Source organism: Toxorhynchites rutilus, chromosome 2 (assembly GCF_029784135.1).
Source record: "Toxorhynchites rutilus septentrionalis strain SRP chromosome 2, ASM2978413v1, whole genome shotgun sequence".
NCBI lineage: Eukaryota > Metazoa > Arthropoda > Insecta > Diptera > Culicidae > Toxorhynchites > Toxorhynchites rutilus.
In genome coordinates this window covers 325767644-325780799 of record NC_073745.1, presented here as the reverse complement: position 1 = coordinate 325780799, position 13156 = coordinate 325767644, and the positions used below count along the sequence as shown (strand labels likewise).

Below are 13156 nucleotides of genomic sequence, written 5' to 3'. Positions count from 1 at the left end.
GTTGAATGGAGATGTGGTGGATTTGTATTGAATGGTGAAAAAAAAGTTGGCCTATGGAAATGGAAAACATTGCACGCTGATGTATTATAGCTATCTTGTTGCGTTATGTTGAAGTTGAGACGAATGTACAAATGGTAAAACATGTACTATTTCAACGGCAACCGTGCGACTGCCATTAGAACATCATGGGAAGTTGAACTCCCTTACCGCAAGATTAGAGTGCCGATAGAATATTGTCGCAGGGCATCCTAAACGAGCAACAATCTCCGCATGCCGGCCCACGTCTCCGACAATTAGGTGAAGATAAAGCAGCGTAAATTAGTTTCTTACATCGAGCACCACGGACCCTGGTTTGCCTCGCCCAGTCCATGCAACGGTATGCTATCTTTTGTTGCTGAACCATATCTTGCGCAATAAATCTGACAGGTATTGTTTGGGCTCGAGACGCAGATAAGCAAACTGGTTGTCGCTTTTTGTAAAAGATTGTGCATTGTGGATTCTTGTATGTGGGAAAAGTTTCTTTGGGTTCACTGTTTTACCATGTGCGATATTGTTGTGAGACCGGCTCGATATTTTGTTCCATTCGACACACCTTTCCACTGTGTAGAGCAAAATATTCGTGTTCCTTGTATACGCACTCATTTGCTTCGGCGATTCGAAAGCACTATACCACATCAAGGCAACAATACCATTGTGATTCTGCGAGTATGAAGTCGTAGAATCACTATTCACTTGGAATTTAGGCGCATTGAATAATCCAATGTCCCTTTATTTCAAAAAGTACGGGTCAACTTGGATTTTTTATAATGTCATCTTCTATTGTTGAACCGTATGTACCTAACGTAAAAAAAATTATAGGAGGTTGTGTCCAAGATACGACCGCATTGTTGACGTAGAACTACGCTGTTATTTTATATAAGTCGCTTGTTTATACCTTCGGATATTATTCTATAATGCTGTGAAATTTTAAAAACAACTGCTTAGTAGAATAATCTCTGAAATGATTTTTTCATTGTAGAATCAGTTGACGATAATTGATTGATGATTCATTCTTGCCCTCGCAAAACAATCGTATGTCGCAATTTATTTCATGTCAAAGCATTGAACATTTACCTCGAATGCTATTCCGGTGGCCTTTTTCGAAATTGACATTGACTCGGCTACAGTCGATTATATACATGTTGCAGCAGCACCATTATTCCATATCTCATAGCTACATCAATATATCTTTGGCACCGCATGTAAACAACAACAATGACAACACTTGCAAGTATCAAATATTACGCTACATGTTATTTAGTATTGCCTGAAAGGAATCGCACCTCTAGATATCGTTCGTACAAACTAAGCGTAAACCACGCGCCAAACAAGCGTTCACCATAGCATGCATACAGAGCCATACATTGGTGGCTTGAAATTACTAGCAATATAAACATTTCTCATCATTTTGCGCTATTCCCAAAAGAAACGCTTCTGTTAATATTACTGGCCTCGAAAAGAGTTGCATTACTTTCTCATGCTCGAGAGAAGCGCAGCTGTCACCCTTAGTGGAGTAAGTTTTGCTACTGGCAAGCAAAACCTAATCACATACAAAATTCCAGAACATTTACTTTCTCGATGACTAAACAAGAGAAATAAACTCTTTTTGTTAATAACAACCTCGAAAACAGTAGCAATGCTTCATTATGATCAATATTAGCGCAAATGCAATCCTAGTTGAAGGCAATTTTGCGACTGGCACGCGAACCCAAATAACTTACAACATTCCAGTAAGACATTCAAGATGCTTCGTATTCCCAAATAATTTTCTGATGCACAACCTTAACGTCTGCTTCGCCATAACGTTTAATGCATTGATGCATTCTCAAAGGCACCAACGAAGCCCTTATGAAGACGGAAAATAAACAATGTTAACTGCTTGGAAAAAGACTGAATTCTGCCACACAGCTTGTACTCTGCTGTAACACCCATCGATGCGAATTCGCTGATGAGTTTGTCAAGAGCGACCGCCTTCACCACCAGCGGGGAGAGCTTGATTTTGGTTGCTGCCTGGGCGTTTACATTTTCGACCGACGCGCCGAAATCGCCTACTTCGCTGTTGGGTTTGCAATGTGTTTGCAATGCCGATTTCGCTGCTTGGTTTTAAAGTCTGTGTTAGGGAACATTTTTCGATGAGAACAAAAGTCCCCCTACTTTCATGTATTTGCAATGCCGATTTCCCCAAGGCTGCTTGGTTTTGATGGATGTGTTAGGGAAACCGTAAATCGGGTCAATCAAAACGATGCAGTTAGAGCGTTTAGACAACGCCTAATATTTTACAGTTATTCAATTGTTTATCTAATGAAAAACAACATTTTGTTAGTTGCGATAGATGCGTAGAAATATTCCCTATCAAGTGATGCAAACATCTCTCCTATCCAGTACGAAATGTTCGAGCTATAAGCATTCGAAATCTTTCATTTTTTCCTGCATGTTCTGTGTTTAGGTTTTCATTTTACCCTCCATATATTTCGGTTAGACGTAGTCCCACGTCAAAAAGAGGATGGGCAGACAACGTTGGAAGAAGGGAGAGCTTGAAAGAGCAACGCAGGCCATCAAGAACGGATTTTCTTTGACCAAGCATTGAAAGTGTTTGAAAATGCTCGAAAAACAGTGAAAAGATCCATGCAGAATTCGAGATGGTCTCAATCCAATTTTTCTGGTCTGGAATCTGGCCAAGACACCTGGTATCGATCCCAGAACACTGTTACTGATTGTAACATTATCCCAAAATACTTTACATAAACATAAGTATGTTTTTTTTCGATGAAACACACACTCAACCAAATCACCCCACAGAAGGTCCAAAAATCATCTCTTTTATTTTATTATATATTTGGTAATTTGAAGCTTGATATAATGATTAAACATTATTGATTGAGAGAAAACAAGTGTAGCTCAGTATACAATTTGACATTTTTTTATTTATACCGTATTGGTTTGGAAATATTAAGCGATTTGCTTAGGTGGTCCAAATTCCCCCCTTTTCCCCTAATGTCGGGGATCGGAGAGATGTAGGACTACACCTACATAGTGATTCTCAAATTTTCGTGAAAATTGGTAGTTTTGTTCCATATTGCAAAATAATAGACCCTTATTTTTCTATTTTTCAGTTCCTATTTCCTGTTCTGGGTGGTTCGAAAAATCATACTTTTCCCTTTTCCAAAAATTACTTTAAAAAAAAAACATAACTTTCGAACAACTTGACCGATTTAGATGATCATCATTCCAAATTAAATCCAATTAGCTAGTTTTCTTTGAAAAATTTTACACTTGCAAAAAATTGAGTTTCGTTTTCGTAATTATTGATTGTAGTTGTTTTTTTATAGTTATAGTGTATGGGGGGAAAGTGATCACGCGGGGTAAAGTGGTCACCTGCTTGTTTGGTAGTATAACTATTGACTATTGACACTGTGTTGATGGTAACCTTATATTTGAAGAATTTCATGACATGAAGAATTTCAAAAACGAATTTTCTCTCGGTAAACGTAATATAATTATGATTTGCACTTATGTATTAAACGGTTTTATCTAGGTTGACCCGTTTGTATGTTTATAACTTTGTAGGTAGCACTATACCACATTAAGAGAAATTTAACCCCCTTCCTGTTGACCGATTGATCTGAAATTTGGAACACATCTTTATCTCTGGTGTCATTGTAAAACTGCATATTCCATGATCTTGAAAATCCAAGATGGCGGTCGTTACAAAATGGCGGCCACTACAAAATGGCGGATTACATATTTTCTCAGAACCCCATCAATATGGGTATCAAATGAAAGGTCTACAGTAATTTATGAAAAATACAAATCCAAAATGGCTGCCTTAGGGTACACCGGACGTTACGTCGAATGGATTGGATACATGATTGCCTATTTTGACAGACATTTTGCATCCAACTAGATAGGATTTCAGCCAATCCAAGACGCACCCATGAAAACCTAGTCTTTGTAATTTAGCCACTGCAATACGATGATCGATTCTATCGAAAGCAGCTGATAGATCGGTATATATTGCATCAACTTGGAGGCGATCCTGTAGTGAGCGGGTGATGAGCGAGGTAAAAGTGACGAGATTCGTACATGTAGATCATTTGGGCATGAAACCATGCTGATATTCCGAAATAAGGCTGGGACAGCTATGCGTTAGAAATTCGAGAACAATGAGTTCAAACAGTTTGGAGGTAGCACACAGACATGCAATCCCCCGATAGTTTGATACTTCACGTTTGGAACCCTTTTTATGAACCGGAAAAATGTATGATTCATTCCATATGACAGGGAAAACGCCGCAGCGTAGAGACGTGTTAAAAATTAACGGTAAAGGTGAGCATAAGGCAGACGAACACTTCTTGATTATTAAAGAAGGATTTCCATCCGGCCCTGAATTAGTAGAGCATTTTGATTTCGAACACGCAATTTGTACAGTAGCGGGATCAATAGTAGGATGAGGTCCAACTGCAGGCATACAGGGAATATTGTGTGCTGCAGCAGACACTTGTTGATCACTAAGGATTTCATCGGTAAAAAATCTGCTGAACTGAATGCGAAATAATTCACAAATTTCCCGCATTGAAGTGGCTTCCTTGTTATCGAGCGACATTGAAGAAGGCAATCCAGCCTCACGTCTCTGATCACTACCATAACGCAAGAATCTCTTAGGATTATTCTTGAGACTGCACTGTGTACGATATTGATAAGAGCTGAACAGTGACTTATTCAGCCGTTTGTAACGACAGTTCAATGAGATGTAGTGAAATTTCAACTGATCAGTACGGTGTTTTGAAAACTTTTTTAGCGCTGACCTTTTGGCCGTTTTTTACTTCCTAATATAGCGGTTAGACCATGGAGGGTACTCAGGTATCTTCAAACACAAATGGTTCACATTCACGAAGAAGAATATGAAGAGCTGGATGGTGTCGTGTGAACTTAACAAGAGGTGTCGGAGCACGAATAACAGAATTGTAACTAGAGACCTCATGGGTGACGAAGCAAAGATCCAATATGCGATTATTTTCATTCATAACATCGCACAGTTGAACAAGACCGGCAGTACTATAATCATCTAAAGTCTGCTTCATTTAATATTGGAACACAAACAATTGCGTGTAGTTCAGTCATTTATTAACGAATTCATAATTTGTTTTTCATACAAATGTAGCATTTTCTTTACTCTTTCATAAAAAAAAATTAAAAAAATTATTCATTGCTGTTTCGAAGAAATTCTCGTACTTTTCCCGTAATACGGCACATCAGGCGGCGCACACCCTTTTCGTCCACCGTTTTGGCGATTTGCTTCCACCAGTTCTTCATTTGAGTCATGTTCCTAACAAGTTTTCCCTTTGCCTTAAGCCTCCGCTTCGTGATTGCCCAGTATTTCTCTATCGGCCGGAACTGGGGGCAGTTTGGGGGGTTAAGGTCCTTCGGTATTACCAAGACGGGTCTATGGTACTAGGTGAGGCCGTTTCGTCACTAAGTTGGTTAGGGGAGCGGTATATGAAAACAGTACGGAAGAAAGCAGAAGGGGAATTATTTCCTTGAAGCGTGAAAGAGACAGACTGATCAGGAGCGAGCTTCGGCACTAGCGTATTGTGTTTTGTTTACAAACAAAACACAGTAGACTTCCAAGATGGCTGAAGAGTGGTTTTAGCAAGTTGGCCCACCTTAGGATATACTTCTACGCGCCTTGGGTATTACGCTGACCCCGTTCGTTGCGTACCATTCCATAACCGTTTTGCTGTAATGGCAGCTTGCGAGGTCCGGCCAAAACATTACTGGACGGTCGTGGGCACGAATAAACGGCAGAATCCGTTTCTGTAGGCACTCTTTTTTGTAGACTTCTGATGTCATTGTCTTGTCAGTGAGAAAGACTTTGGTTTTCTGTCCACAACTGCATATCCCCTGCCAAATCATGTACTTGCGGGCGAATTTATCCGCAAACACGAACTTAAATTTTGCAGGTACATCCCCCCGAGCCGTCGCCAAATAAAATTTTTGACCTGGGATTTGCCCAAAGGCCGCCTTCACGTAGGTCTCATCGTCCATCAGAATACATCCGTCGAACTTGGTCAGCACTTGGTCGTACAGCTTTCGAGCGCGGATTCTGGCCACATTGTTCTGCTTCAGCGTCCGATTTGGCTGTTTGCTGGCTCGGATTGATCTTATTCCTTCCCGGAGACGAATTCGTCGCGCCGTACTGTGAGCGGCCTGGAACTTATTGGCCAAATCGCGGTCTGGAAGATTGGGATTCCTCTTGACGGCCTTGATGACTTTCCCACGCAGTTTCCGGTCGACAGTTCCACTCCGACGCTTCGAATGCGGCTTCCGAGCCGTCGTCAATGTTTCCTTGTACTGCTTGATAACACGCCATACGGTATTTCTGGGTATTTGAGGCTGTTTAGCTAGCTTAGATGCCGACAACAATGGATTTTCAAGAAAACTGTGCACAATTTTATCTCTCCGTTCGGCTTCCATGGCGGTTGTTTACAGAATGCTATCGTTTGGTGTTATGACATAAATACATGGTGAAAGGTAATGAATTTCCCGACACGTGGGTGAAAAAAGTTTCCAAATCCGTCCACTAGGAGCGCCACAATGAGCAAAAGAATTTGTTCCAATATTAAATGAAGCAGACTTTAGAAGTCGGCTCATACACAAGTTGATTGTCGAGTGTGATGTATCTGGATACAAACATGATGCTATACTCTGAATCCAGTTAATAATTCCAAAATTGAAATCTCCAACTATTAATATTTTATCGTCGAGTGCCATCTGTGACGTTATCCAATCTATTAATAGCGAGTACAGATGCTGATCAAAGAGAGCCCACAATCCAATCGACGAAAAAAACATCGACCTAACAACGACCGTAACGCTGTTACCTATTCACGATGACGACGATTAGGTATCGACATCTGGATACGGCATTAGTTTGTATGAGGCAAACTATTCTCTATCATATTAGTCGGCCCGAATCAGTTTATATTTGCTAAAATGTGTATGAAATTTTTTTCTTGGCATAATTTTTTCTACTTAAAGTACGTTGTCATGACCCTAATTTGAATTATTTTCTATAGACGTTCAGATATTCTCAAAAAAACTTGTCATTATAATATAAAATTATCTCAAAACATATTTTTTTATGACGTTTTTTCACCACTTGCAGGCAATAGTGATTTTCACTTACATAGAGTACTAATTTGATTAAGGAAAAATCATGTTCATTCATAATTTTCATTTTAAAAGTGTATTCATTCCTTCTGCAAATCCATACTGTCATGCCTATTCCCCAATATCGTAGTTCGTTAGTCGAAAATACTGAATAATTAAACAAACCAAATGGCATCACTGGTGGTTCTTTATTCCACTCCGCTAAACTGTCATCTCAAACAAAAACAAATGGATCATACAACTGGTGAGTATTAAATATATTTCGGCTTTTTAATTATTAATTATTTTATCTTGTCTTATCAGCTATGAATACATTCGACTCGTTTGCTTCCATCAATCGGTAAGATGATTTCTCCCATCACCACAGTGCGGATTTCCACTTCTATCACAGCAGCCAACAACATCCGTCCTGCATCAGTAACCTCCAACCCCTGTTGGGAATGCCGGGGGACAGCATCAACAGCAGCAGCAGCAGAATTTGACCATGGTATGGTATTGCGAAGAACTTTCCCCATTAGAGGTTCCGTGCTTCGCGCACATTCAAAAATCCTCTTCAGACACGAAAACTCAACGACAAGGAGGTATTTATCAACTTGCTTAGCTGAATTACCACCCCGGAGGAACCCGAATGCACTGATTCCGTTGTATAGTAGAATGAAAATAGGCGAGGTAAGCGAACGTAATCGCATGATATTTTAATGTTCGCATTTTTATCCGGATCATACAACTGGTGAGTAGGGAATTCATTTCTGCTTTTCACTTACTAATCATTTTATTTTGTTTCAGCTATGAATACATCCGACTCAATCAATCGGCGAATGAGAAAGATGATTTCCCTCATCACCACATTGCTTATTTCCACTTCTGTCACACCAGCCAACAGCATCAGCTTTCCCGCAGCAGTATCCTTTAAGTCCAGGGTGCTATTCCGGGGAACAGCAGCAGGACCTGGCCATCGATAGTATTTCGACCAATTTTCCCCATCGGAGATCCCGTGCTTCACGCACATTGAAGAATCCTCCTCAGCCACATATCTGTGTCATCAAGGGCAAGGAGGTATTCATCAATGTACTCAGTCGGATTTGAATCGTCAATCCAGACAACCCGGATGCACCAATTCCTTTATATACCTTATTTTTATTATACATGGATTTTTATTATTTTTTTTTCAATAAAATGTTTAAAATCGATCAATGTATTTCCTTTTCATTTTCAATAACAAACCAATACAAACAAGCAGCAAGCAGTGCTGAAAGCAGCGCTGCAAGCAGGTCGACGCCTTGCACATGTTGGCGAAAAAGTGGCGTCAAGTTGTTCGATGAATGCATATGAAAGGTCGATAACTCGATTGCAAGGTGGCAGCATTTGAGGTCGATTGTTGACATTTCATCGACCCGATCTTGGCAGGCAAAACGGAATGTGGGAGATGTGTCGTTCACTACCGTTCATACGTTCATGGCCATGTTCGGTCGTGTTGTGTGGCGCCGTCCTGCTGAAACCACATGTCATCCGTATCCATATCTTCAATTTGTGGCAAAAAAAATTGGTTAACATGCGGCCATAGCGCTCACCATTCACAGTTACCGCCTCGCCGTCCTCATTTTCAAATAAATACGGCCCGATGACTCCACCAGACCATAATGCGCACCAAACAGTGACTTTTGGCGGATGCAATGGCCTCTTAACAATCACGTGTGGATTTTCTGAGCCCCATATACGGAAATTTTGGGTGTTCACATAGCCACCGAGCTCGAAATGTGCCTCATCGCTGAAGAAAATTTGATGCGAAAATCTAGCATTTTTCTGCTGTTGTTCGTTCACCCAATCGACGTATGCCCAACGTATTCCATGGTTACCACGCTCTAATTTTTGTACCAGTTGGACTTTATATGGATGTAGGTGCAAGTTCAAATGCAAAATTCGCCACAATAATGTGTTTGACAAGCCCAATTGCTGAGCACGCCGTGGAATCGAAACATTCGGGTCATCCTCCACACTGGCAGCAACAGCAGCAATATTTTCGGCGGAACGCACATTACGATGATGCACAGGTTTCACAATATCCGCTACGGATCCAGTTTGTTCCAATTTACGCACTACATTAGCGATTGTGTGCTCTGTAGGCCGTCCATGACGACCAAAATCCGTCCGTAATGCTCGAAAAACATTTGCCGGTTTTTCATCATTTTTATAGTATAATTTAACAAAATTAACTCGTTGTGCGATGCTAAAACGATCCATGAAATGGCAGACATTCAACTAATGATATGACGCTTTGGTTGACAGCAATGTCAAACGGTTGTCAGCGCAGGGCTGTATACTTTCGGAAGCCCGAAATGGAAAACCCTGTATAAAGAGTACAACGGCTGAGAACAAGCGAGACCCATAGTTGCTCAACACCTGAACAGCCAGGTGGAGATAGCATACGCGTTTTGTACTTAGAACGAGCAGCCAAGAGAACACCTCCCCAGATCGTTCTGTGCTGTTTAATGCTGAGCGATCTTGCCGAAAAACTGAATAAGATTCGCACAAATATTTGCTTGGAATGTGTGCTATCGTAAAGCCAAGTTTCTGTGAAAATATATAAATCGTAGGCTTCTCCAGAGCATGCGAGAGCATATTCTCTAATGAGAGTGTTGATCCCTCCAACATTTTGATAATAAACTAAAAGTTCATTAATCATACTGTGGTCCACGTATGCTGATACAATTGAGGAAGTTGCTGCTGAGTTGGTATTTGTTGTAGTGGCGTTTGCTGTCGATGTTGAAGGTAGAACGACTGCGGAGGATCTCCCGGACGGATACGTTGAGGAAAACTTGGAAAGAGTGTTGGTGGTCGGTAGTGTTGCAGAACTGAGATTTGATTGTAAGAGTTTGACTTGCGGTTCACAAAAGGGCTAATAGATACGCCCTCAGGCCAGAACCCATCTGAATGGATCGTTTTTTTCTATGTATTCAGGAACGTTTATATTAAAAGAAAGGTAAGAAAGAGGTCGTCTGCCAGAGTCTGAACGTGCTAGTTTGAAACATCGAATTAGTTCAGGATCGCAACTGGTCAGGGTCGATACATGACTGATGACATTTTTCTCAGATTCGTAAGACATGAACCGAGTAATGTAAAACCACTTCTCATCTAAAACAGCACGTGCGACAGCGAGAGTAGGGATCGTATGCACCTATTTGTTGATAGAACCATTTGTATATAAGTCATTGGGTAGGCGAATCACTGTATCTGATAGTATGGTAACCCCAGTGGTGCGGGTTCCAGATCGGTTTATGCTTGATGTGGTGTTGGTCAACGGTGCAGTGTAATGTTGGTATGATTCGAAGAATTATTATAATTTACTATCGGCGCGTTGGGTGCCGCATTTGCTCACTCCGGACAACAAGCGCAACCGTGAGACCACTTCAGAGTAGTGTTTGACGCCGTTCAAGCGCAATCCGAAGGAGTTTCTGCGTCGTTTGTGACCGTCGATGAAACATGCATCCACTGGTACACACCAAAGACCAAGGAACAGTCGAAACAGTGGACTTCACCCGGCGAACGTGCTCCGAAGAAGGCGAAGACTGCCCTATCGGCCGGAAAGGTGATGGCCATCGTTTTCTGGAATTCACAAGGTGTGATCTACATCGACTCCCTGGAGAAGGTCAAAACGGTCACAAGGCTCTACTATGCTCCAGATTTGGCCCCGTGCGCCTTTTTTTGTTTCCGAAATTGAAAAAGTCACTCGCCGGGCAGAAATTTGAGCCCAATGAGGAGGTCATCGCCGCCACGAAGGCCTACTTTGCAGACCTCGGGACAACGTATTTTTCAGATGTATTAAAGAAGTTGGGTCAAGTGATTAGCTAAAGCTAAAAGCTAAAAGCAAGCTAAAAGGAGACTATTCCAAATTTTTCGTTTTTTTTTTGTAGGCTAAGTACTTATCGGATTGCCCTCGTAGATATTCTAACATATCTCCCCGGGTTTCTTATATCGATGTGTTAACAAACGTATATTGGGGGTAGATTAATCGCATGCAAATTTTTCTGTTTTATATTTTAGATTTATTTACATTGATTTACATAGCTTTTGTCAGAACTCCCTGCTAACACGCATTTTCCTCTGTTCTATTTCCAGATAATTCCTACAAAATTGAACTTGCATGAAACTATTTTCGTTACTTCGGATGTAAGCCTCGTTTGGATAACATAACGGATAACTGACCGCAAAATCTCCAAAGTGTGAATTTTACAGCCCAAATAAATGATTAACATCTGCATAACGGGAAAAAGTGGTTGAAGAATAAAATGAACAGTGTCAACAGTGAAATAAAATTAAAATTGTGTTTGACAGTGTGTGGGTGAAGTGGAGAAGAATAAAGCTATTCCCTGGTTTCTTTTATTGTCGTATGTCATAGAAACTTCGCGAGATTACTTCGCAGGAAGAATTGATGCTGTGTTGAAGACGGGATTTGACCGAGTGGCTAGAGGGGAAAGTTTTTTGCACCGGTATCGACGGGTAGTGAAGCGCAAAGTAGGGAGACTCACGAAGGCGCTCTAATAGGTTGAGGCATGCTGTAATTTGCGAGATTTGCAACAGTAATGAGGCACCGACAAATCATAATGAGGTAAGCGCACCCATCGTTTTTAATCGCCCAAGGATTAACATCAGATAGATTGGGGTAAATTAAATTGAATAATCGAAACATCTTTTTACACCTTCAATTAGAACATTTGCATGTAGTCTTCTTCGGCCTCATTTTGGAGGTAGAAAAGGCTATTTGGATGTATTACACAAACAGTAATTACAAAAGGTATTTTAAGGCAGCCGAATCGAGGCGTGTCTGCGCAACCAAAGGCATTCAAATCTTTTACAACGTTCCAATGGAAAAGTATGCGCGACGGTCAGCCAAACGAGGCGCAGTTTGTTTTCACCGATCGGAGTCGAGAAACACACTTAAGCTATAATTTTTAATTGTATACATTCGACCAACTTCCGAACGTGACCTTCTGTTGAAATCTGGGCACGTGTGGCTCCGATGGATTGCTTCCGAGAGTACACTTTCGCTTCTATTCCCCGCAAAGGCGTGATGGCGTGGTGTAGGTCAGGTCAAATAACAACGTTAGAGTACTCTGAGATTAAGATTATGGATTTCGGATGCCGATGACTACAACAATTATTCATTGTTTGTGTTCAATGGTTGCGATACCCGAAGGTAGTACCATTCCCCTCGCTGATGGTGATTAAAATGGTTAATCACACCAGCCAAGGTTCTCTGCCGATGAAGACCCACGGCAAGTCACGCTTCGCCCGAATGCCTAACACTAGTGATTGCGCTGAATTGGAGCACTGTCGCCTTCGAACAAAATAAACCCTTTACTCTTTTCATTAGGATTATTTGCGCAAAATCGGTGCGCCAATTTGTCAATACTAACCGCCAAGTGAAACCTCACACGTTGGAGACGGTCCCTCCAGCGGCTTGGGAGACCTCGCGGGCACTTCGCAGCGTAGCGCATAACAATTATTATGGGATGGGTTGGGCGCGCGCTCGCTTGAGCTAGGTGGAATTTCAATCGATCGGATTCGCTGCGGTTTACTTTTACGAATTTGAGTTTTTGCATACGCGAACAGAAATTGGCGATCACGTGTGTGACTTCACGTATGATGGAACCACGTAAACCTTGCAAAATTGTGCATGCTCACATTGTGCATTACTGATTGATCGTCTAGGATCTTGGACGGCACGATTGGTGACAGTGAGGTGACGCTGTAAGCGAATAGGCTTCCGCGATGACTACTCGAGCATCAAGGATAGTTTCGAATATCATGACGTAAGCCATGAGAATCAGGGAGTTGTGTCATCTAATGACAAATGTGGAGGAATTTTTCCGATTCTTCGGTCGGACTTTTATTTAAGTCATTGTGACATAAGAATTTTCGAGGTAAATGAATTTATGCAACTGTAGAT

General features: G+C 41.3%; 1 protein-coding gene across 1 annotated transcript in view; it reads left to right on the top strand.

The window, feature by feature from the left end:
• LOC129769819 (uncharacterized) overlaps nt 1–13156 on the top strand; it is a 266536-nt gene that overhangs the window by 35029 nt on the left and 218351 nt on the right. Inside the window, exon 2 of the mRNA XM_055772299.1 lies at nt 11326–11815. The gene's annotated coding sequence lies outside the window, so the exon portion shown is untranslated. The remainder of the gene's footprint in view (nt 1–11325; nt 11816–13156) is intronic.